Source organism: Bubalus kerabau, chromosome 5 (genome assembly GCF_029407905.1).
Source record: "Bubalus kerabau isolate K-KA32 ecotype Philippines breed swamp buffalo chromosome 5, PCC_UOA_SB_1v2, whole genome shotgun sequence".
Taxonomy (NCBI): domain Eukaryota; kingdom Metazoa; phylum Chordata; class Mammalia; order Artiodactyla; family Bovidae; genus Bubalus; species Bubalus kerabau.
Genome location: NC_073628.1, coordinates 110,358,169 through 110,384,923, shown reverse-complemented (window position 1 = coordinate 110,384,923; position 26,755 = coordinate 110,358,169). Strand labels below are relative to the sequence as shown.

The 26,755-nt window shown below is 39.4% G+C and overlaps 1 protein-coding gene across 5 annotated transcripts in view; it reads right to left on the bottom strand.

Moving 5' to 3' along the window:
• Positions 1-25,979, bottom strand: part of RABGAP1L (RAB GTPase activating protein 1 like) — a 742,566-nt gene extending 716,587 nt beyond the window's left edge. Inside the window, exon 1 of one of the 5 annotated variants that reach the window (XM_055582719.1) lies at positions 25,735-25,979. The gene's annotated coding sequence lies outside the window, so the exon portion shown is untranslated. Of the gene's footprint in view, positions 1-669; positions 793-25,734 lie in introns of those variants that run through there. The other 4 variants (XM_055582720.1, XM_055582718.1, XM_055582716.1 and 1 more) reach the window with 4 other exon arrangements.
• Positions 25,980-26,755: the final 776 nt, after the last annotated feature.

The following is a 26,755-nucleotide window of genomic DNA, read 5'->3' as shown; positions in this document are numbered from 1 at the left end:
AGGGAAAGAGACACGTGTACCCCAATGTTCATCGCAGCACTGTTTATAATAGCCAGGACATGGAAGCAACCTAGATGTCCATCAGCAGATGAATGGATAAGAAAGCTGTGGTACATACACACAATGGAGTATTACTCAGCCATTAAAAAGAATACATTTGAATCAGTTCTAATAAGGTGGATGAAACTGGAGCCTATTATACAGAGTGAAGTAAGCCAGAAAGAAAAACACCAATACAGTATACTAACGCATATATATGGAATTTAGAAAGAGGGTAACAATAACCCTGTGTACGAGACAGCAAAAGAGACACTGATGTATAGAACAGTCTTATGGACTCTGTGGGAGAGGGAGAGGGTGGGAAGATTTGGGAGAATGGCATTGAAACATGTAAAATATCATGTATGAAATGAAAAAAAAAGAAAGAATCCACCCACAGTGCAGGAGACCTGGGTTCAATCCCTGGGTTGGGAAGATCCCCTGGGGAGAGCACGACAACCCACTCCAGTATTCTGGCCTGGAGAACCCCCATGGGCATGGCAGGCTACAGTCCATGGGTTCACAAAGAGTCAGACATGACTGAGCAACTAAACACAGCACAGCATTCTTAGAATAAAGCCCTCATCTTAAATGATCTGTAAGACCCACCATCACCTGGCCCTTGCTTACCTTTAAGCCTCATGTGTTCACCACGTGCTCTCCCCGTTCCTTCAAATACACTGCTGTCCACTTACTTCTTTCACTCTTCAGATCTGCTATGTTCTTCCCTGCTTCTGGACCTTCATATCTGCTCTCAATCTCCAGGACTCGCACATCATCTTCCCTGGCTAACTCCTACTCCTTCTGATTGTAGAATCTCTCCTCTGGCTAAGGTGCCCCTCCTCTGAGCTAGCCCTGCAGCTCAAATGGCCTATCACTATACTTATCACAGAGCACAGTAATTGCCTAACTCCTCCCTAAACTATAAAATCTATGATGGCAGGGTATCTCTGTTATTAGTACCTAGTATATCAAAGCCCCTGATTGGATATATTAACTGTATCAACAATAATTACTAAATTGATCTTCATTTTCATATGATTTATCTTCAGTTGGACCCCAAAATTGCATCTTTTTCAATCCAAAAAGTCCTGACATGTTATTCTGTGGGAGGATTACTTAAGATTTAGAAAACTGTCAGAACTTCTTACAAGTGCATTTTATTTTCACTTCAAATATGAAACTTAAAAGTTCCAGTTTTCAAAGCAGAGTAGTTACAATCCTATTTCAACTTCCCTCCTTATTCTCATTTCCTTGACCTCTCAAACATTATATCAATAAGTCTCTGATAGGGAAAGACCTTTCCAGATATATGCAGAAAGATGTTTCACTGCAGAAATGCCTTTTTTTTCCTTCACCACAGCTACTGATTTGCGGGACCTCAACCAGGGATCAAACCCAGGCCGCTGGCGGTGAAAATATGGAGTCCTAACCACTGGATCATCAGGGAAATCCAGAAATGCTGTTATTTCTAAAACTAAAAAAATGTTAACTCAACAAATCATCCTTCTATCGAAGGTAAAAAAGCAGTATCCAGTATTGTGTTTTTGTTAAGTAAACATGAGTTTTTAATTACTCCTGCCAAACACTGAAGCATACTTCCTTCAAGCATCAGTCAAAAAAGTTCTGAAAAAAAATTAGACCATAAGAGTAATTTTCCTAGCTAAATAATTCTAGTTTTTAACTAAATTAAAAACAATTGTTGGAATTATTTGGGAGGTAGAGTGTCCCAACATTTCTCAACAACATTCAACTATAACCAAAATGTGTTACACTTAGGGTTGTCAGATAAAACATAAGGCACTCAGTTTAATGTTGACTCTCAGAAAAATAATTTTATTGTATTTGGAATATACATCCCAAATAGTGTACATATTTTTATTTGTTAAATCTGGCAACCCTAGTTATACTAACAAATTTATCATTGCTAGCAAAATCTGATTTTACTTATGCTTTTTTCATTATAAAAGTTACACAAATTTAGGGGGAAAAAAAGATCCATAATACTATTGAGCAAATACAGTTGGCATTTTAGTGCTTTCCTGATATTTTTCTTATAATTTTAAATGGTTACATTCACTCTTCCTTAAAATGATAGTCTTTCTAGTTATTTTTATGCTACATAATGGTTCTTGCAATAAGTGTACCATAAAGTCTCCTACTGTTGAAAATTTAAGTTGCTTCCAATAAGCCACTACTATAATATTAGTCTCCTGCAAACACCTGTTTCTTATCTTTGCCTTTTTTCTTCTGTAGTTATTTCTTTAGGATATTCTCAGAAGGAAAGCTACTGATGAGATTTATAAAACAATTATGAATAGTCTAAAAATTCTAGATACATCCTACCAAATTGCAATCCAGTAGCACTATCTGAATACGCCTGCTTTACTAATATCTAACCAGAATTACATATAACTGTTTTTGAAAAAATCTGAAATAAGTATAAAGAAGTATTCCATTTTGTTTTAGTCAGCATTTCTTTGATTACTGAGAAGATCACACATTCTTCTAACAGTTGCTTACAGGTTGTATATACTCTAATATTGACTGTCTGCTCTTTTCCTTTACCCATTTCAAAAATGTTTTTGTTCAATATAAAAAAAATTCACAAATGAAGACTAAAATAGCCCACTGTCTAAAATTCTAGTCACATGCACCAAAGTAAAAACTAGTTTATATCTACATTTCCAATTGCCTTCCAGAAATTACTACAAGTTACTTTTAATGTAAACTTTCATTTTATTTATATGTATATTATCTCAAAGTTCATTTCATAGAAATCATAACTCTCATAAATGAAATTAATTAAAAGAGATGACTAAAACAGAAGAACTGTACAAAAAAGATCTTCACGACCCAGATAATCACGATGGTGTATTCACTGACCTAGAGCCAGACATCCTGGAATGTGAAGTCAAGTGGGCCTTAGAAAGCATCACTACGAACAAAGCTAGTGGAGGTGATGGAATTTCAGTTGAGCTATTCCAAATCCTAAAAGATGATGCTGTGAAAGTGCTGCACTCAATATGCCAGCACATTTGGAAAACTCAGCAGTGGCCATAGGACTGGAAAAGGTCAGTTTTCATTCCAATACCAAAGAAAGGCAATGCCAAAGAATGTTCAAACTACCACACAATTGCACTCATATCACACACTAGTAAAGTAATGCTCAAAATTCTCCAAGCCAGGCTTCAGCAATATGTGAACCGTGAACTTCCTGATGTTCAAGCTGGTTTTAGAAAAGGCAGAGGAACCAGAGATCAAATTGCCAACATCCGCTGGATCATCAAAAAAGCAAGAGAGTTCCAGAAAAACATCTATTGCTGCTTTATTGACTATGCCAAAGCCTTTGACTGTGTGGATCACAATAAACTGTGGAAAATTCTTCAAGAGATGGGAATACCAGACCACCTGATCTGCCTCTTGAGAAATTTGTATGCAGGTCAGGAAGCAACAGTTAGAACTGGACATGGAACAACAGACTGGTTCCAAATAGGAAAAGGAGTTCGTCAAGGCTGTATATTGTCACCCTGTTTATTTAACTTATATGCAGAGTACATCATGAGAAACGCTGGGCTGGAAGAAACACAAGCTGGAATCAAGATTGCGGGGAGAAATATCAATCACCTCAGATATGCAGATGACACCACCCTTATGGCAGAAAGTGAAGAGGAATTCAAAAGCCTCTTGATGAAAGTGAAAGTGGAGAGTGGAAAAGTTGGCTTAAAGCTCAACATTCAGAAAACGAAGATCATGGCATCCGGTCCCACCATTTCATGGGAAATAGATGGGGAAACAGTGGAAACAGTGTCAGACTTTATTTTTCGGGGCTCCAAAATCACTACAGATGGTGACTGCAGCCATGAAATTAAAAGACGCTTACTCCTTGGAAGGAAAGTTATGACCAACCTAGATAGCATATTCAAAAGCAGAGACATTACTTTGCCAACAAAGTTTCGTCTAGTCAAGGCTATGGTTTTTCCTGTGGTCATGTATGGATGTGAGAGTTGGACTGTGAAGAAGGCTGAGCACTGAAGAATTGATGCTTTTGAACTGTGGTGTTGGAGAAGACTCTTGAGAGTCCCTTGGACTGCAAGGAGATCCAACCAGTCCATTCTGAAGGAGATCAACCCTGGGATTTCTTTGGAGGGAATGATGCTAAAGCTGAAACTCCAGTACTCTGGCCACCTCATGCGAAGAGTTGACTCATTGGAAAAGACTCTGATGCTGGGAGGGATTGGGGGCAGGAGGAGAAGGGGACGCCAGAGGATGCGATGGCTGGATGGCATCACTGACTCGATGGACTGAGTCTCAGTGAACTCCAGGAGTTGGTGATGGACAGGGAGGCCTGGGGTGCTGCGATTCATGGGGTCGCAAAGAGTCGGACACGACTGAGTGACTGATCTGATATGAAAATTTCCTGATATTTAGAGTAAATACCAGAAAGATCAGTTCAACTTAATACTTGGATATGCCACAGAACCTAATTTGATCAAAACAGAAATCATGTTGCAGATCTAATCTCTTTAATAATCTATATACACCAAAAAACTGAGTCTACAATCAGAGTTAACTCACCAATGCTGTCAGTAATCTTACAAATATAAATATGCACTACTGGTTTCAAGAGAAGAGTAAGAAAATAATTAAGTAGCTAAGCCCAACTTCATCAACACCATTAGAGCAGGACTCAAAGCTCACCACAAGCTAACAGCAGAGATTTTAGAAATAATCTAATTCAATCTCTTTCCTCTCCCATCCCCCACCCATTTTGCAATGGAAGAAACCAAGGCATAATGAAGTAAAATGAACTTTCAAGACAGTCATAAAGCTACTTAGGGGAAAGAATGTCTGTTTCATTCTACAGTAACAAAACTTTATTGAGTGAATTATTTGAAGCTCTAGAGATAACAGAAGTGATAAAAACCAGTTAAGTCCTTGCTCTCAAAGAGCATACAAGCTACTGGAGAATGGAAGAAAGGAAGGAAGGAGTAAAGAAAGGGAGAGGGGGGAGAAAGGAAAGAAGAAAGTTTCTATGACAGGGATAAGTATTCTGCATGAAAATACATAGGGCAACATGGCAGAGCAAGCCAAGAGCATCAAGAACCACTTCAGATTAGGTGGTTCAGGAAACACTCAAAAAAATTTTTTTAAGCAGAGATCTGAATGACAGAAGTCAGCAACAGGAAAATCAAAGGAGAGAGCAATCTGATTAGATTCCTTTATATCCAAATGTTAGTCAAGGCACAGCTGGAGGTGACAGGGAGAGTGGCAGTGCTTCTTTTGATCTAAATGTGCACCATTCTGCAGTAAAGATACTACATTTATACTAGATTTAATAATAAATACAGCACTAACTTGATGATCTGCTGCAAATGACACAAACTAAGATAAAATACTACCATAGGAAAACATCTAAATCATGATGATTTAACTTATTCTGCTTTGAAAGACACAGAATAATTAACCAACTTTTCAATTATCACATTTGAAGGTGACAAATAATTTTTTAAATTGTTAGAAGATATTAGTGAAGGAATCAGTACAAGATAATGCTAATAAAGATTCACAAATAAGATGGAAAAATCAACATTAGTCAGAAACTTCAGTTTCCAACTTTTCTATGCAAGTTTGACACTTGCATAACAACAGCCTAAGACTTTTTTTCCAGCAAAACTATTTACCTTAAATGACCCTAGGGATATTGGGCTCAGAAAATAAGATGTTTTAGTTAATAATTCTGCTTTTTTAAAAATTAGTTATTTTTAATACATGTATGTATCATTTTCCCCATTGCAATCAATTTCCTGAAATACATGGTTTTACTTCTTTACATTCCTCCACAGCACTTAACATGACGCCTTGCAAACAACAGAGAGATGTAATGAAATGACAGATCCCAACAGGAGTAGCAGTCATATAGATCTCAACAACTTGTGGCACTAAGCGGGTAAAGGATAGGTGGGGGGAGGCAGGGTGGGGGACACTTCGTTTCTAGAAATGTCTTAACACACTATCACAGAGGAACAGCTCTATAGTCCATAAGCCTTGAATAAGTTGTGCTCAGCTCACTGAAAAATCATTCTGTAATCAAGTAAGTAGTTTAGTATTGTAAGCATTTTAATAACTAAAAAATAAACCAAACTTTTAAATTTTAATTAAATTAAAAACCACCCAACCAGCTGATGAGGGTTTAGGCCAGACTACAGACGTTATGCTACATCTGATCCAATCAGGTTTCGCCCACCCTCCTTCACATAAAGCTACAGGCCCTTCCCACCCATCTCCCATCTGAGGTCAAGAGTGCTGGTGCAAAATCTCTGCTTTCATTCCCCTGGTGATCCAGCTCTCCTTCACCCTATTTCTTGGTTTGCTGCTGTCAAACAAAATTACTAATAAAGAAGGAATACCAAGGATTCTGGCTTGAAAAGAGAGCTAAGAATACCTACCATCTACGAAGCACCTTCTACACACCAGGCACCTATTTCTAAAATTTCAGAGTCATGAGGTATTATTATTACTTCATTATACATATATATAAACCCAGAAGTAAGGTTACTTACCCAGGGTCACACAGCTAGTAAGTTTGTCAGACACAGGGTTCTTTCCTTCCAAGAAACAGATCAGTAACAAGGCCAAGATGATGGCATTGTAAGAGGCACAGCCACCAAGACAAGTGAACAAAGTCAGAAAGCAGCAAATTCAGAAAAAGGAACTCTACAATCTTTTCCACCTACTTAATTTTTTTATATTCAAAAGCATCTTTATTTTTTATTTTTAAATTGGAAGAAAACTGCTTTACAGTGTTGTACTGGTTTCTGCCATACAACACCACAAATGAGCCATAATTATATACATATATATCACCTCCCTCTTGAGCTTCCCTCCTCTTTCCCTACCCCCATCCTCCAGGTCACCACAGACAGAGCACCAGGCCCACCTACTTGAAATCCACTGCCATCACAATAATTACATGCTTGACAAGGCCTGGAGAAAGTTTTTCAGGCTGATAATGAAATTTGGAGACCACATGACTTGCTGATATCTAGCTCAAAGACTGTATTTTTTATATACTATTTATTATTCATTTTAAGAAAATTTCATTTAATGATAGATCCAAATGAGCTCTAACACAGTTTACAAAACCACCTTAAAAGTACTACTGTAGTAATACTTTTAAAAGCATTTAAAAGTAAATGCCAGACACAGTAAGAAAAAAAAAGGAGGAAACATGAGAACTAAACAATATGCCAGAAACTGTGTTATTTATCCTCTACATTCATTAACATATTCAAGATAAATAACTCTATGTACTACGATTATCCCCACTTTACAGATAATTTCCCCAATGCCACACACAGCCAAGATTCAAATCGAGAGGAGACCCAATTCCAGAGCCCTAGACAAAATAGCTTTTGTTCTCAAAATGCCTATACTGTAGTCTAAAGTAGAAACAGACAAGGTACAATGCAATGTTATTAGTATCACAACAGGGAGGAAAATAAGATGCTTCAAAAACACAGATAAGAGATATCTAACAGATTTCTAACAGTCTACAATCTCAGTGAAGGCTTTCAAGATGATAGCGTCTAGACTGAGAGAGACAACTATAAGTCATCCAGAAGAGAAAGACAACCTGGTCCATACTCTCAAAAGGACTTGATACCCAAATGGTCAAGAATCCTAAGTTTGATATTTTATATAAGCAAATACCTGGAGAAGGAAATGGCAACCCACTCCAGTACTGTTGCCTGGAGAACCCATGGAAGAGGAGCCTGGTGGGCTATAGTTCATGGGGTCACAGAAGAGTCACACTGCTGCTGCTAAGTCACTTCAGTCGTGTCCGACTCTGTGCGACCCCACAGACAGCAGCCCACCAGGCTCCCCTGTCCCTGGGATTCTCCAGGCAAGAACGCTGGAGTGGGTTGCCATTTCCTTCTCCAATGCATGAAAGTGAAAAGTGAAAGTGAAGTCACTCAGTCGTGTCCGACTCTTTGCAACCCCATGGATTGCAGCCCACCAGGCTCCTCCGCCTATGGGATTTTCCAGGCAAGAGTCCTGGAGTGGGGTGCCACTGCCTTCTCCGAAGAGTCACACAGGACTTAGCAAATGAACAATATAAGCAAATAATTTCTAGCCAATGTTACACAGCAAAGACTGTGCTGAACTATGTCTGAAAGTAAAAGAAAGAGAAGTCTCTCAGTTGTGTCCAACTCTTTGCGACCCTGTGGACTATAGCCCGCCAGACTCCTCCATCCATGGAATTTTCCAGGCAAGAATACTGGAGTGGGTTGCCATGCCCTCTGGCAGGGGATGTTCCCAACCCAGGGATCAAACTTGGGTCTCCTGCATTGAAGGCAGACTCTTTACTGTCTGAACTATGTCTAATATTCCATAAAATATGCAGTATGTGTCATATGGGCTTCCCCGGTGGCTCAGCAGTAAAGAATCCGCCTGCAATGCAGGAGACGTGGGTTCAATATGTGGGTTGGGAAGATCCCCTGGGGAAGGGAATGGCAACCTACTCTTGCCTGGAGAATTCCATGCACAGAGGAGCCTGGACAGAGGGGTTGCAAAAAGGGTCAGACATGACTGAGCAACTAGACAACAACAAAGATGTGTCATATATAAGAAAAAAACTAAATCTAAGATTATTCAAAGCCCTTTGGAAATCAATCACTCAAGATAAACAATTTGATAACTGACGTAAGAGTTTACCCTCTGGTTTTCACACTATTTCATATTTTTAAATCTTCCTAAGAAAAAACTTTAATGTTTTCATAAATGAACTATACAGACCATATATTTAGCCTTTTCTTGTAAAAGAGAACATGACAAACTTTCATTATTATTCTATATATACTACTAGAAATACAACAGATACCCAAAGCTAAATGGGTGTGCAAGGCTGTTTTCCTTTACTATCTATGGTTTTTAGAGTTGGGGGGTGTGTGTGTGTGTGTGTGTGTATAGTTTTTCCCATTTCTTTTTTTTTTTTTTTTTTTTTTAGTTTTTCCTATTTCTTCCTTGCTATCAATGTCAGCAATCTGTTATTACAGTATGTATATTTATGACACCATTTCAATTCTATATTATTCTTTTTAATCTGCTACTTTAGAAACCACAGCATCATATATAAAATAAAAGTAAGTTCTCAGTGAGAGCTTTATTTTTAATTACTTACTTATAAAAAATGACATCCATTTGGGGGTTTCTGCATGTTTCAGAAAGAAGATGAGGAACTACTGGGTCTACCCAAGTAAAGAGTTACAACTTAAAATTTTCATACCTCTAAGAGGCCTCTCTCACCTTCTTTAAACTCAACTCAGACCAGGTTACAGAACCCTCTGAAGCTTCCCTGTAAGACACATCCGACACTGCCCCCATCCTGGCTACACCCCACTGTACTTGTATGTTTCTCCAATATGACTGTCATTTCCTTAACCGTCTCTTATCTCTGCTTCTCAAGCATTGAATCCTTTCCTTGCCTTACAAATGCCTGCTGAATAAAACAGTGTCAGAGAATGAAACCAACTGTATAAAGAGCCATAAAACTGTAACACCCCATACAATAAAAACGACGTTTCATACTCATAATGTTAACTTTCATGTGGAAATACACACTTATGAAATCTAAATTTGAGGGAAAATCACAAAAAAGTATTCAGTGCAAGCAAGCAACAATATACTATTAAGCTGTTTTACCCACTGCACCCTCAAAAAAATCTGTTTATCTTGTAGGGAAGAAAGCAAAATACATATTCTCTCCAGGCAACCATAATATATTTTTCCACCCTCAGTGCAAAAAAAATAAATAAATAAACTGACATTTAAAGAACAGTGATTGTTAATTATCAAAGCTAAAATAAAAACATTTGGGGGTATATCTAGCTATTTTGAGGTACAAGAATAAAATAAAAGTCACCCATTACAAACACTCATAGATCTTGCTGTTGGAAGCATCTCTGAGGTCATCTAATGTTATTTAATACTCCTCCTCACTGCAGAAAGAATTCAGGTTGCTAGAGATGATCCAATCCACTTTCTACTCAATACATCCCTACATTTCTGCCTCCACTTGCCTTTCACTCACTGATCATCTGGACCCACACAAAACATGTCTTCTGCTGTTCAGATAGCAGCCTATCAAAATCTGTTTGCTCGATTTATTTTATGGTTCGACTTATTTTAGTGATTAAAAGTAACATATGTGCTTATCTATTTCAAAGACTTCTTTGGCTTCTCAAAAAATTTCCCAGTAAAATGAAAACACCAGGCACATTTATAGGTTTCCTGTTGTAAATCTTACCTTTTTAGGTTCTCATAATTACCCTACGAAACACTCAAGGCAAGTATCATCAACCCCATTTAAAGAAATCATCAATATAGAGTAGCAGTTGAGAGTTGCTATGAGGTAATTTAGTAGCGAAAGAGACTTGCCTTTTATGAGCTGCGTAATCATAAGTTATGACCTTCTCTAAGCCTGTTCCTTCACCTGCAAACTGGACACTGTAACAGTACCTACAAGTAGTTATTGTGAAGATTAACTAGATAATGAACATTATCTTATAGAATAACTAACCCATTCACACTCAATAATGTTTTTGTTATTATTATTATGCAAAGAGGAAAAACTGTGGCAAATCACTTACGCTCTCAGAATTTCACTGCAACACTACATCGAGAATTGAGCTCTTAGGCTCTACCTACCTTGTCTTCCACAAAACCAAAAAATGTTTTCAGTAATTTGTGGCTTAAAGCACATGTTTTTTTCCATTCACTTTGACCAACCATAATTTATAAAATCTACTATCATGCTCTTCTTCCAAATTAAATTTTCACAAGTATAAAAATTACTAAAGTTCTCTATCTAGAAAAATAAATTCTCAATGGCACATAATAATAAAGTTCCACCATGACTAGCATGTAAACATAATGAAACTTACAAGTAAAATGAGAAGCATCACATCAACTGCTAAATGAACTAGCTTCTATGAACTACTATTATTGGATTATCCTTTAAAACCTTTATCTGGTATCTTCATATAGTAGAGATTGCTATTTTATTGTTTGTGAAATCAAGTGCAAGGGGAGAAACCTGTTTCACCTATCAAAACTATTGACAGTGCCAACAAGAAATATAAAATGCACATCAAAATTTTAAAAAAATTAGAACACCCTACTGTTCATAGCAGCACTATTTATAAAAACCAAGTCATGCAAAGATGGTCACTACATAATGATCAAAGGATCAATCCAAGAAGAAGATATAACAATTATAAATATATATGCACCCAACACGGGAGCACCACAGTATGTAAGACAAATGCTAACAAGTATGAAAGAAGAAATTAACAATAACACAATAATAGTGGGAGACTTTAATACCCCACTCACACCTATGGATAGATCAACTAAACAGAAAATTAACAAGGAAACACAAACTTTAAACGATACAATAGACCAGTTAGACCTAATTGATATCTATAGGACATTTCATCCCAAAACAATGAATTTCACCTTCTTCTCAAGTGCACATGGAACCTTCTCCAGGATAGATCACATCCTGGGCCATAAAGCTAGCCTTGGTAAATTCAAAAAAATAGAAATCATTCCAAGCATCTTTTCTGACCACAATGCAGTAAGATTAGATCTCAATTACAGGAGAAAAACTATTAAAAAATCCAACATATGGAGGCTGAACAACACGCTGCTGAATAACCAACAAATCACAGAAGAAATCAAAAAAGAAATCAAAATTTGCATAGAAACGAATGAAAATGAAAACACAACAACCCAAAACCTGTGGGACACGGTAAAAGCAGTCCTAAGGGGAAAGTTCATAGCAATACAGGCACACCTCAAGAAACAAGAAAAAAGTCAAATAAACAACCTAACTCTACACCTAAAGCAACTAGAAAAGGAAGAAATGAAGAACCCCAGGGTTAGTAGAAGGAAAGAAATCTTAAAAATTAGAGCAGAAATAAATGCAAAAGAAACAAAAGAGATCATAGCAAAAATCAACAAAACCAAAAGCTGGTTCTTTGAAAGGATAAATAAAATTGACAAACCATTAGCCAGACTCATCAAGAAACAAAGGGAGAAAAATCAAATCAATAAAATTAGAAATGAAAATGGAGAGATCACAACAGACAACACAGAAATACAAAGGATCATAAGAGACTACTATCAACAATTATATGCCAATAAAATGGACAACGTGGAAGAAATGGACAAATTCTTAGAAAAGTACAACTTTCCAAAACTCGATCAGGAAGAAATAGAAAATCTTAACAGACCCATCACAAGCACGGAAATTGAAACTGTAATCAAAAATCTTCCAGCAAACAAAAGCCCAGGTCCAGACGGCTTCACAGCTGAATTCTACCAAAAATTTAGAGAAGAGCTAACACCTATCCTGCTCAAACTCTTCCAGAAAATTGCAGAGGATGGTAAACTTCCAAACTCATTCTATGAGGCCACCATCACCCTAATACCAAAACCTGACAAAGATCCCACAAAAAAAGAAAACTACAGGCCAATATCACTGATGAACATAGATGCAAAAATCCTTAACAAAATATTAGCAATCAGAATCCAACAACACATTAAAAAGATCATACACCATGACCAAGTGGGCTTTATCCCAGGGATGCAAGGATTCTTCAATATCCGCAAATCAATCAATGTAATACACCACATTAACAAATTGAAAAATAAAAACCATATGATTATCTCAATAGATGCAGAGAAAGCCTTTGACAAAATTCAACATCCATTTATGATCAAAACTCTCCAGAAAGCAGGAATAGAAGGAACCTACCTCAACATAATCAAAGCTATATATGACAAACCCACAGCAAACATTATCCTCAATGGTGAAAAATTGAAAGCATTTCCTCTAAAGTCAGGAACAAGACAAGGGTGCCCACTTTCACCATTACTATTCAACATAGTTTTGGAAGTTTTGGCCACAGCAATCAGAGCAGAAAAAGAAACAAAAGGAATCCAAATTGGAAAAGAAGAAGTAAAGCTCTCACTGTTTGCAGATGACATGATCCTCTACATAGAAAACCCTAAAGACTCCACCAGAAAATTACTAGAACTAATCAATGACTATAGTAAAGTTGCAGGATATAAAATCAACACACAGAAATCCCTTGCATTCCTATACACTAATAATGAGAAAACAGAAAGAGAAATTAAGGAAACAATTCCATTCACCATTGCAACGGAAAGAATAAAATACTTAGGAATATATCTACCTAAAGAATCTAAAGACCTATATATAGAAAACTATAAAACACTGGTGAAAGAAATCAAAGAGGACACTAACAGATGGAGAAATATACCATGTTCATGGATTGGAAGAATCAATGTAGTGAAAATGAGTATACTACCCAAAGCAATCTATAGATTCAATGCAATCCCTATCAAGCTACCAACAGCATTCTTCACAGAGCTAGAACAAATAATTTCACAATTTGTATGGAAAAACAAAAAACCTCGAATAGCCAAAGCGATCTTGAGAAAGAAGAATGGAACTGGAGGAATCAACCTACCTGACTTCAGGCTCTACTACAAAGCCACAGTTATCAAGACAGTATGGTACTGGCACAAAGACAGAAATATAGATCAATGGAACAAAATAGAAAGCCCAGAGATAAATCCACGCACATATGGACACCTTATCTTCGACAAAGGAGGCAAGAATATACAATGGATTAAAGACAATCTCTTTAACAAGTGGTGCTGGGAACTCTGGTCAACCACTTGTAAAAGAATGAAACTAGAACACTTTCTAACACCATACACAAAAATAAACTCAAAATGGATTAAAGATCTAAACGTAAGACCAGAAACTATAAAACTCCTAGAGGAGAACATAGGCAAAACACTCTCTGACATACATCACAGCAGGATCCTCTATGACCCACCTCCCAGAATATTGGGAATAAAAGCAAAAATAAACAAATGGGACCTAATTAACCTTAAAAGCTTCTGCACATCAAAGGAAACTATTAGCAAGGTGAAAAGACAGCCTTCAGAATGGGAGAAGATAATAGCAAATGAAGCAACTGACAAACAACTAATCTCGAGAATATACAAGCAACTCCTACAGCTCAACTCCAGAAAAATAAATGACCCAATCAAAAAATGGGCCAAAGAACTAAATAGACATTTCTCCAAAGAAGACATAAAGATGGCTAACAAACACATGAAAAGATGCTCAACATCACTCATTATCAGAGAAATGCAAATCAAAACCACTATGAGGTACCATTTCACGCCAGTCAGAATGGCTGCAATCCAAAAGTCTACAAGTAATAAATGCTGGAGAGGGTGTGGAGAAAAGGGAACCCTCTTACACTGTTGGTGGGAATGCAAACTAGTGCAGCCACTATGGAGAACAGTGTGGAGATTCCTTAAAAAACTGGAAATAGACATGCCTTATGATCCAGCAATCCCACTGCTGGGCATACACACTGAGAAAACCAGAAGGGAAAGAGACACGAGTACCCCAATGTTCATCGCAGCACTGTTTATAATAGCCAGGACATGGAAGCAACCTAGATGTCCATCAGCAGATGAATGGATAAGAAAGCTGTGGTACATATACACAATGGAGTATTATTCAGCCATTAAAAAGAATACATTTGAATCAGTTCTAATGAGGTGGATGAAACTGGAGCCTATTATACAGAGTGAAGTAAGCCAGAAAGAAAAACACCAATACAGTATACTAACACATATATATGGAATTTAGAAAGATGGTAACAATAACCCTGTGTACGAGACAGCAAAAGAGACACTGATGTATAGAACAGTCTTATGGACTCTGTGGGAGAGGGAGAGGGTGGGAAGATTTGGGAGAATGGCATTGAAACATGTAAATATCATGTATGAAATGAGTTGCCAGTCCAGGTTCGATGCACGATACTGGATGCTTGGGGCTGGTGCACTGGGACGACCCAGAGGGATGGAATGGGGAGGGAGGAGGGAGGAGGGTTCAGGATGGGGAACACATGTATACCTGTGGCGGATTCATTTTGATATTTGGCAAATCTAATACAGTTATGTAAAGTTTAAAAATAAAATAAAATTAAAAAAAAAAAAATAAATAAATAAATAAATAAAATAAAGCTGAGCATGAATAAAAAAAAAAAAAAAAAAAAAACCAAGTCATGGAAGCAACCTAAGTATCCACTGTCAGATGAATGGATAAAGAAGATGTGGTGTACATATATACAATGGAATATTACTCAGCCATAAAAAAGAATGAAATAATGCCATTTGCAGCAACACAGATGGACCTAGTGATTATCATACTAAGTGAATTATTCCAGAGAAAGACAAATATCATATGATATCAAATATTATATGTGGAATCTAAAAAGTGATACAAATGAACTTATTTACAGAACAGAAATAGACTCACAGGCAGAGGAAACTTATGGTTACCAAAGGGGAAAAAGAGGGTGGGAGGGATAAATTGAGTGTTTGGTATTAACATATACACACTACTATACAGAAAATACGGAGAAGGCAATGGCACCCCACTCCAGTACTCTTGCCTAGAAAATCCCATGGACTGAGGAGCCTGTTAGGCTGCAATCCATGGGGTCGCTAACAGTCGGACACTGAGCAACTTCACTTTCACTTTTCACTTTCATGTACTGGAGAAGGAAATGGCAGCCCACTCCAGTGTTCTTGCCTGGAGAATCCCAGGGACGGGGGAGCCTGGTGGGCTGCCATCTATGGGGTCGCACAGAGTCGGACACGACTGAAGTGACTTAGCATAGCATACAGAAAATAATCAACTAGGACTTAATATATAGTACTGGGAATTATATTCAATGTCTTATAATAACCTATAATTGAAAATAATCAAAAATTATATATACATTTATATGCGTGTTCACTTCAGTTCAGTCACTCAGTGATGTCCAACTCTTTGCAACCCCATGAACCGCAGCACGCCAGGCCTTCCTGTCCATCACCAAGTCCCAGAGTCCACCCAAACCCATGTCCATTGAGTTGGTGATGCCATCCAACCATTTCATTCTCTGTCATCCCCTTCTCCTGCCTTCAATCTTTCCCAGCATCAGGGTCTTTCAAATAAGTCAGCTCTTCATATCAGGTGACCAAAGTATTGAAGTTTCAGCTTCAACACAGTCCCTCCAATGAACACCCAGGACTGATCTCCTTTAGGATGGACTGGTTGGATCTCCTTGCAGTCCAAAGGACTCTCACGAGTCTTCTCCAACACCACAGTTCAAAAGAATCAATTCTTCGGCACTCAGCTTTCTTTATAGTCCAACTCTCACATCCATACATGACCACTGGAAAAACCATAGCCTTGACTAGATGGACCTTTGTTGACAAAGTAATGTCTCTGCTTTTGAATATGCTATCTTGGTTGGTCATAACTTTCCTTCCAAGGAGTAAGCGTCTTTTAATTTCATGGCTACAATCACCATCTGCAGCGATTTTGCAGCCCAGAAAAAAAATAAAGTCAGCCACTGTTTCCACTGTTTCCCCATCCATATGCCATGAAGTGATGGGACTGGATGCCATGATCTTAGTTTTCTGAATGTTGAGCTTTAAGCCAACTTTATCACTCTCCACTTTCACTTTCATCAAGAGGCTCTTTAGTTCTTCTTCACTTTCTGCCATAAGGGTGGTATTATCTGCATATCTGAGGTTATTGATATTTCTCCCAGCAACCTTGATTCCAGCTTGTGCTTCCTCCAGCCTGTGCTTCCTCCAGCCCAGCGTTTCTCATGATGTACTCTGCATATAAGTTAAATAAGCAGGGTGACAATATACAGCCTTGATGTACTCCTTTTCCTATTTGGAACCAGTCTGATGTTCCATGTCCAGTTCTAACTGTTGCTTCCTGACCTGCATACAGGTTTTTCAAGAGGCAGATCAGGTGGTCTGGTATTCCCATCTCTTGAAGCATTTTCCACAGTTTATTGTGATCCACACAGTCAAAGGCTTTGGCATAGTCAATAAAGCAGCAATAGATGTTTTTCTGGAACTCTCTTGCTTTTTTGATGATCCAGCGGATGTTGGCAATTTGATCTCAGGTTCCTCTGCCTTTTCTAAAACCAGCTTGAACATCTGGAAGTTCACGGTCCACATATTGCTGAAGCCTGGCTTAGAGAATTTTGGGCATTACTTTGCTAGCGTGTGATATGAGTGCAATTGTGTGGTAGTTTGAGCATTCTTTGGCATTGCCTTTCTTTGGGACTGGAATGAAAACTGACCTTTTCCAGTCCTGTGGCCACTGCTGAGTTTTCCAAATGTGCTAGCATATTGCGTGCAGCACTTTCACAGCATCATCTTTTAGGATTTGAAACAGCTCAACTGGAATTTCATCACCTCCACTAGCTTTATTCGTAGTGATGCTTCCTAAGGCCCACTTGACTTCCCATTCCAGGATGTCTGGTCTAGGTGAGTGATCACACCATCGTGATTATCTGGGTCATGAAGATCTTTTGTGTGTTTGTGTGTGTGTATGTGTGTGTGTGTATATATATATATACACTCTGATTTTATATATATATAATCTGATTATATATATATACACACACACACACACACTCTGATTATATCTATAATCAGAGTGATTATAGATATAATCACTCTGCTGTACACCTGAAACCAGCATTTTTTAAATCAACTATTCTTCAATTTAAAAATTAAATAAAATAAATACATAATTAGAGGCCTAGACTCATTACTGAAAAATTAAGCTGCCTAACTCATGCAGAAGATGAGATGGTTAGATAGCATCACCAATTCAAAAGACATGAATCTGAGCAAACTCTGAGAGATAGTGAAGGACATGGGAGCCTGGCATGCTGTAGTCCATGGGGGTCACAAAAAGTTGGATATGACTTAGCAACTGAACAACAAACAAACTTATGCAAAAAAATTTTTATAGGTTCAGTAGTACTAGCAAACAGGTGGTCCAAAGATTTGAATAATAACATCTAACTTCATTTTTCCCATTCAGTTTACCAGGAAGCTTGGGTTAGTGTTAAAAGAAGATTCTAGAATATTAAGAGAGAAAAATAGATGCAGGAAAGAGGACATTAACTAAATTACTATTTAGTACCAACTTGATAAGCAACATCTTTGCATGGAAAGACTAGGACAAAGTCTTTAACATTAGTCCAAACCTGACCACTAACAGTAGGGCAAAATATGAGACAGAGATTTTAAATGAAGGAATACAGCCCATGAGAGATCTCTGTGGAAATAAAATAATAAATGATTAAGGTCTGATGGCTATTAGCTGCTGAGACAACAAAATTACTATAAAACAACCTAAGAAACCATATCATCTGCCAGTATATGTATAGTCTCCCTTCAGAGGTTGACTTCTCACTAAACAAAGATATAATTCATCCCAAGTGTCTTATCAAGATAAATTTACTAAAGAGAAACTATTGAAGGAAATACCTAATAACCACTCTAACAAACATTCGCATTTATACAATGCTCTTAGAAATGGGGCTCAAAAATGACAAAGTACATCTTGAAGCACAGAATAAACATTCAACATTGTTTATCAAAAACTAGCGTTACATTTCTCTTAAACCTTCAAAACTGAAAAACCACAAGTTTGTATTTTCTCTAAAAATAGTGTTTGTTATTTGCATCCCCTCTGGTGGAAGTTTGATTTTTTAGGTCCTGTAATTTTGCCTGGCTTCTCTGGTGACTCAACGGTAAAGAATCTGCCTCCCAATGCAGGAAAACGGGTTCAATCCCTAGGTCAGGAAGATTCCCTTAGAGGAGGAAATGGCAACCCACTCCAATATTACTGCCTGGGAAATCCCATGGAAAGAAGAGCCTAGTAAGCTATACAGTCCATGGGGTCGCAAACTGCGTGTCTGAGCGCATAATACAATGTTTCCTACTGCTGATAATGAGGGCAGAACAGAGGTGCACGTAAAACACAGGTAAGGGTGAAATTCGGAACTCCTTCACTGATACCAATGAATTCTATGCTTGACTTGTAAAATGTGCTACTTTCCTGGAAATGTGGCATACAAAGAAAAAAAAAACCCACTGGGTATGCATGGCTCTTATATTTGTGACTTAAGAGACAGTCTTCAAAGAGCCAAATCACTTACTTTTAGTCATTTACCAGGTTGACTGTATTCTCACCAAAAATTCCAACAACTGGTGGTCTATGGGGTCGCACAGAGTCGGACACGACTGAAGTGACTTAGCAGCAGCAGCAGTGTGTGTTATACATACACATCAATGTGTACGTGTTTAGGAAAATGTTTGCATAGTTTAAATTAAGGACACTGTGTACCACATACACACAAAAAAACTGATGGTAGAAAATTTTAATCAACTCAATTTGTAAAAACATGTTAAAAAAAAAAAAAACCACCTCTGTGCTGACATGATTAGCTGCACCATTCAAGTGGTGTGAGGTATCTGAAGCATGCTGCCTCTAAACTCTTATCATGCTATTTGGGATGTGTTATCTTGTGAAGCAGTTCATGCGAAACTGCTAAAACCTACAGTAACAGGACAATATACATATCAGAACTTTAAATGAGGAAAACAGTATGGCAAAGACATTCATTCATATTTATTTTGGAACCAAATCTCAACCTCAGAATTCCTTATCAACTATCCAGAAGTAGCCCAACTTATTACCAAGAAGTTTTTTTTTTTTACTATAGCAACTTCATTACCAAGATTACCAAAATTTTCCACACACTTCCAGCAGTCTGTATGTGTTACCTGGGCAACAATCTAAAAGGGCTTTTACTTTATAGAACTGGTAGGTCAAAGAGAAGTAAAGCTTCTTCAAATTGACTGTGCATCATTTTAATTAGAAGCAGTGAGTATGAAATCTTCAACAGGCAGAAAATCTTGACAATCAGTTTCATTAACAGACACAACATACTGTCATTTGTCTTCATTTCCAGCCATCTAATTCCCCTATAGAACAAAGCAAGCTCCATCCAGGACTTCAAAACATCCCCCATCATATAGGTTGTCAAAGACATAAATGCTGAAATCAAAGTAACTACTTGAGTAAAGAATCTAGCAAGTCTTCACAACTGGCTGTGGTATGAATACCCTGCTTTGCTGTCCTAAATTCTGAAAACTAGTCAGCTCAGCTGTGGATCTGTATCAACTGCCTTTCTGCCTAAGCCAAACCTGCCTCCAAATTAAGACCCAGTCATTTAGAAAGCACATTTTAGAAGGTGCTTTAAAAAGACTTTCAAAACTGCTTCCTGCTACAGCCAATCTGATGCTGTCTATTTGGCAAAACAAAAAATAATGGTATCTCCTTACAAAGAAAATGTTTTCCCTTTCTTTCCAACAGTTTTAGGATTGGTATACTCAACTTTGCTTCTCTTACACTAATAATTTTTCCCTCAGCTTTTACTCTAAGGATACTTAAGTGCTCTCTGGGTCATAGTCAAGTCAGGAGCAAAGCATACAGAGCTTACTGAACGTTAAGAAGTGAGTACCAAATGACTGCAGAGACAAAAGTGAAAGATAAGCTGAAAAACAGAAAGGAAAACTGCCATTCAAAGCTCTTCACCATTTGGTACTGACTCTTTCTTGCCTAGCTCTTTCACTCTATACCTTTGATCACCCTGGCCCAGAAAGACCTTTCTCTATTTACTATGCGTCCTATTTCCACATGTCCAAATCCTACCCATTCTTCAAAGCATGGTTTAAATGTCACCTCTTCCCATATCCTTACAACTAAAGGTAATCCCTCCCTCCTCTCTCTAACTTGTACCTCCTTATCTTTATCTCTTTGCTACATATTACTCTCTGCCTTACATTATCTTCATTTCCATATTTAATCTCCCACACAAGCATAAAGCCTCAGGGTCAAGGTTCATGCCTTATTCATCTCTGTTCAAACTGCTTAACACGTCTTACACATATTAAACTCTCTGAGTTCCATGGATTAGGAAAAGAGATAAATCCACTAGATAGAACTCCAGATTAGGAGTCCACAGACCCCGCTTTGCTAATGACTAGCTATATGACCTTGAACTTCAATTTTTTAGTGTATTCATCCACAGTCAAGAAGGTGGACTAAGCCAGTTTTTAACCATAGACGGTTATCCATTATCAGGCTGTAAAATCAATTTTGGCATCAAAACCCAGCATTATCTTTTTAATAAAATGAAATAAAATAGAAAATATCAAAGTATGTTGTAGGCAGTGAAGTGGTACACTGTGAATGTTTAACTGGCTATCCAAAGGAGAGAGAAAAGCTCTGAATTGTAACATCTGTTGATGTCCCTGGTGTAAATACTCCCACCAAAGCCAATTTCAAGCTACACATGCACCTGGGTGGAAAGAGAGGCATAACTACTCTTACAAGTCAACTGATAAGCCAGCTCCAGCAAAGGCCTAAAATGACAAGTATTACTTCACCAAAATTTTCTTTCAACTTCGTGTGTTTGTGTGTGTGTGTGTGTGCGCGCACGCACGTGCATGTTGAATCGGTATAAAATGTATTTCTTACTGCGAGTCACAGTCAAAACCGTTCATAAATGTTCAGCTAAACAATCTCCTAGTCCTCTTCCATGTGTACACAATGCAATAAATTGCGCTCTTAGTTACATATGTAATCTCAACATCAAAATTTATATGTCTCTTCAAAAATGAGAGATCCCTACTGGCATCACCAGAAGGCAAATTACAGGAAAGGAAAATTTGGCTTAGGAAGTATTAGCAAAAGACCAAGGTTCTCAGCCTTTGTTCAGTTACAACCAAGGGCTACAACATCCTCCTACTAGTTGCAATGGCTCATTCAGCAAAGGGTTAGGAGAGACAGGATGAAAGGAGAAGGAAATCTTAGGAGGAAAAAAGGTCCATGTAACTGCGAATATGTGCCCTTCACCCACCCAACTAAGAACCTTGTTTTTGTTCAGTTGCTCAGTTCTGTCCAACTCTTTGCAATCCATGGACTGTAGCCTGCCAGGCCCCTCAGTCCATGGGGTTTCCCAGGCAGGAATATTGGAATGGGTAGCCATTTCCTTCTCCAGGGGATCTTCTCTACCCAGGAATTTAACCCGCATTTCCTGCACTGCAGGCGGATTCTTTACTACTGAGCCACCAGGGAAGCCCTTGCTTAGAACCTGGGTACAAAGAAAACCAGAGCTATAAAAAGGTGAATTTCCATCCCTGATGTTTCCCTGTTAAATTCTCCAGCATAAGCCTGCATCCCTCAATAGACTTCCATTACTGAGAATCCCCTACTACTAAAATTAAGTTTTTGCCAGGGACTAGAGACATGTAGTACTTGTTGAATTTAGAATAGGCAAGGGGAAAAATAGCACAGCAAACAGTTGTTAGACTTGATATTCGGAAAATCAGGCTTTTATTGAAAAACATACTTTCTTATTTTATTCTTACTTAAGCTTACTAAACTGGGTGAGAAGTAAAGTTTACTGAATATATTTTGGGCTGTACTATGTCTATCACAACAACACAGTCTGTAACCAGATTTTTCCTGAGTGTTTATAAAGAATTGTGTTTTCTATTTTTAAGGTTATTTAGAAAACAAGGAGGCTCAGAATTTCAAGCAGGCTAATAATGTTAACTCAAATCTAACTCCAAATCAACTGAATATATGCAGAGAAGTTTCCCAGGAAAATCCCAAAAATTACACCAAAAAACACAAAAGATGAAAAATAGAAGTCAGCATGAACACAAACTGGCAATACTCAATTGTAGTATCCTATCTGTTGCATGAGTACAATATGGAAAGTAAATGAAGTATGAAAAAGAGAATGTTGAGACAAATCCTGCTTAATTCCATTAACTATTCCTTATTAGGGTCCACTGCTAGGTACTTCTACCCAATTTCAAATATTGACCATCAAGTGAAAATTATTCAGTTCAGTCGCTCAGTCATGTCTGATTCTTTGAAAAGCCAAGAGTCAAGTCAAGCAATGTCTTTCTTCATGGTCACAATATTAAACTTTGCCTTTAAAACTGAGTGTTTTACCATACTCTGGCTCTAGTCAGTATTTTCTTTGCCTCCACTGTCTGTGGTGCCAAATGCTCATAAGACCATCTCTATAAGAGGCTGTACCAGAGACTGGAATAGCCTGGGGCTGCTGGTCATGCTCAGGTCCACTGGCTGACCTATGAATAGAAAGTAAGCGCTATACCTCGGTTTCCCTGGTGGCTCAGCAGTGAAGATCCACCTGCAATGCAGGAAACATGGGTTTGATCCCTGGGTCAGGGAGAGTCCCTAAAAGAGGAAATGGCAACCCACTCCAGTATTCTTGCCTGGGAAATCCCATGGACAGAGAAGTCTACAGGGCTATAGTCCATAGGGTGGCAAAAAGTGGGACACAACTGAGCAACTGAAAACACACAAACACACATACAAGAGCTATGCACATGTAGCAACTCATTAAAACTTGTGAGACACAGCAAAAAGAAACTCTGTGCCTGGGAATCCCATAGCCTACAGTATCTCCATCCTCCAAACATCCTCTCTTCAGCCATTAAGACCCCACACCACTTCAAGACAACAGCAGGCTAGAATTCAGACCAATTTCTACACCCTCAAAACAAGAAAGTTTTGCTACTTAGCTACTACTCTCTTCAAAGCTAATCTCTCAAAGCCTTGTTAGCTCCCATTCACAATATTTTAACTTGGCACAAGAGAATTCCTTCTTTTGATTCCTCCAAAAGAATGGGTAAAAAGACTTTGAGCTTCAATGCTGTATCATCTGAGTTCAAATAAATATACACTAACTGAAAGAGCTCAACTTTGGGTTAAGGCAAAGAAAATTTTAAGTTTTTAGAAATCACAAATTTAGAACTGGTGAGCTGATAAAACATAAAAACTGTTTCACATACCCAATAAAATTCTGTTACTCAAGTTTTAAAACACCATAATAACCACTAAGGTGAAAAGAAAATTATCTGAATTATGAAACAATTAGCAAGGGCACAAAAATTCACAGAACATTTCAACTATAATATATAAAAATCACCATCAAATAACTCAGGTCAAAAAAAAAAAAAAAAAGTCACACATTTACACCTTTCATGCCTTTTATGTCAGTTGGTATATTCACTATGTCCCAATAGTACTGGGACCTACTACTTTGTTTCCAGCTTCCTAGAATATAATGTAGGCTATGTAACACATTCACATATAAAGACTGACCAACTACATCACTTCTCCCCAGATGACCTGTCAATACAAAATATCAGGGCACACTTTGACCTGATTGAAGACTCCAGTCTCAGTCTCAACTAACTCCCCAACTAAAAAAGCATTTAATACAATTTGAAGATAATGTATACATTAAATTCACCTGGTCTTTCTCCTTTGCAGTTTCATTGTCAGTTTCACATGGGACTCTGTTGAGATAATGAATCACAGGCCAGTTTTCCAATACTGGCAACTTGTGGACCAGTATTTTCCATGGGCAAAAATCCACTTCCAATTTTACCACAAGCAAACTTCATGTATCTTCTGCCATCATTCTACAAATTCAGATATTCTACTGAAGTGCAGCGGAAGCCACACATAAACACTATTATGAGAAAAGTCAGGTTTCCGTGATACAGTGTTTCCAGAATTATAAAAAGCAACTATCTATCTCCCCAGTACATGCAAGAAAATTTAAATGTATTTTTTTAAATCCCTAAACCTTCCAGCACCAGAACTGCAGACCTTGAAATCAAGTTTCCAGTCAGCGTTGAAATCTATCAGGCAAGTGAAAGCTGTCCTTACCATCAGCAAAATAAGGTTGGTATTTCTCCTCACTTACATGAAACTCTCATTTCTACAAGTGACCACGTAAATTTCGGTACGTTTTCTAAACTGACCCTATCTAAGAAGTACAGGGACAATACACAAGCACCTGGACACACTGCCCTGGGATCAGCAACAATCCTATCGGTCCAGTTCCCTAGCACCCGAACACCTCCCCGCTGGCCAGTGGCCCCTTTCCACATGCTGACGCACTGCCCAGCCCTGCACCGCTGGCGACCAGTGCAAAGTACTAGTCCAGTCTCAGAAACTTTGACTCAGTTATCAGGACACTGAACACCCACGACCTGGAGGAGGGATGTTTGGCATGGCCAGGCGGTCAACTTTGAAGCGGGGCATTCTTTACAGGTAGAGATCTGCCCAGTACGCAGCCCATCCCAGCCAGCAAAACCACAAGCATCAACAGCAGGAGCGGAGCAAAGTGCCTGGCGGAGACAGGGGGAGCGCGAGGGCGAGACGCGGTCACGAACAGATGCCTGAACGTGGGTAAGAAAATACCCTCCCCACACGCCCACCCCCACCCCCGGACGTGGGGCTGCTGGGACGGCGACCCCGGCAGCAGCCGGCGGCAGTGTCAGGAGGGCACATCTGGAGGCGAGCGCCCAAGTCACCACCCCCGCCCCCAGGTGAGGGGCGCCGACCCCGCCCGCCCGCCGGCCCGCCCCGGCCGCGAGGAGCGGCCGCCCGGGAGAACCCCCGATGTCCGCGGAGCCACCGACAGTCCCGAGCCTTCCTCCCGCGGTCCTCTCGCATCCCGTCCCGGCCCGGCCCCCACAGCTACCCTCCCCAGGCGCAGCCCCGGCGCCAACACCCCCAGCCCAGCCCGCGGCCCCGGGCCGCTGGTGCGCCCGCCGGCCCCTACGAAGCCGCCCTCGCCTCACCTCCTCTCGTCTCCGCGGGAAGGACCGGAACAACTCTGCCAGGCGCCCGCGTCGCACCCGCCGCCCAGCGTTCTGCGGCCCGGCCCGTCCCGTTCACTCTGCCGCCGCCGAAGCCCTGGGAGGGCGGAGGGAACAGGGCGGAGGGAGCGGAGAGAGGAGGGGAGGAGGACCGCCCGGCAGGAAGAGACGAGGGAGGGGGCGGGTCGGGGAGGAGGAGGTTGTGGTGGTGGTGGTGACGTGTCGGGAGCGCGCACGTCCGGGCCCCTCGGCGCGGCGTGCGCGCTCCTGACGGCGGAGGCTCCTTCTCTGCCCTGAGCGGCGGGCGCGCACGCGCGTACACGTCCCCGCCTGGCGGTGTTTGGGTTAACTTCTGTGAGTGAAGACCTGGCCCACCTAGACTGTGAAGAGTAGGGACCCGGGAAGGGGCTAGAGACGCTCGCGGTGCTTCAGAACTTCCCAGAGCTTACCCATGCCGGGAGCCCAGCCGCGCGGGTTCGCTAGGGCGACCCCAATCTCCGAGCGAGTTGGGTTGAAGCCTTGCCCAGCGATTACTGATCTCTTAGATAATTCTTACTTTGGGGCTATTGTGTTCTTGTTCATAAATCTAATTTACGTATACTGTCATTCTTAATGCCCAGTACTCCTCAAGGAAGTCACCTTAAAGAATTCTAACTTCTCTCGTCAGTTACTCTTTTCTGTGCCTCTTTCAAGGTGTCTTGTGGGCTTATAAAGGTTCCTTCTGTGGGACGCAGGAAAGATTAAGAAAATAACCAGTGGGAATTAAACGGGAAGCACTATTATGTATTTATGAAAAAAACTTACCCTTATTTGCACCTTTTTATCCTGTGGGGTAATAAATTTGGGGGTACAAACTAGCAGAGATAAAAATAAGCCAACTCTTTCATCGACTAATACTGTACTGATCCTTAAACTGTGGATATCCTTCTTCCTAGATCTTACAGGCAAAAACAAAAAAAGACCAGGAATTTTTCTGAATTTCCTTAGCACTTTGTTTCTAAAG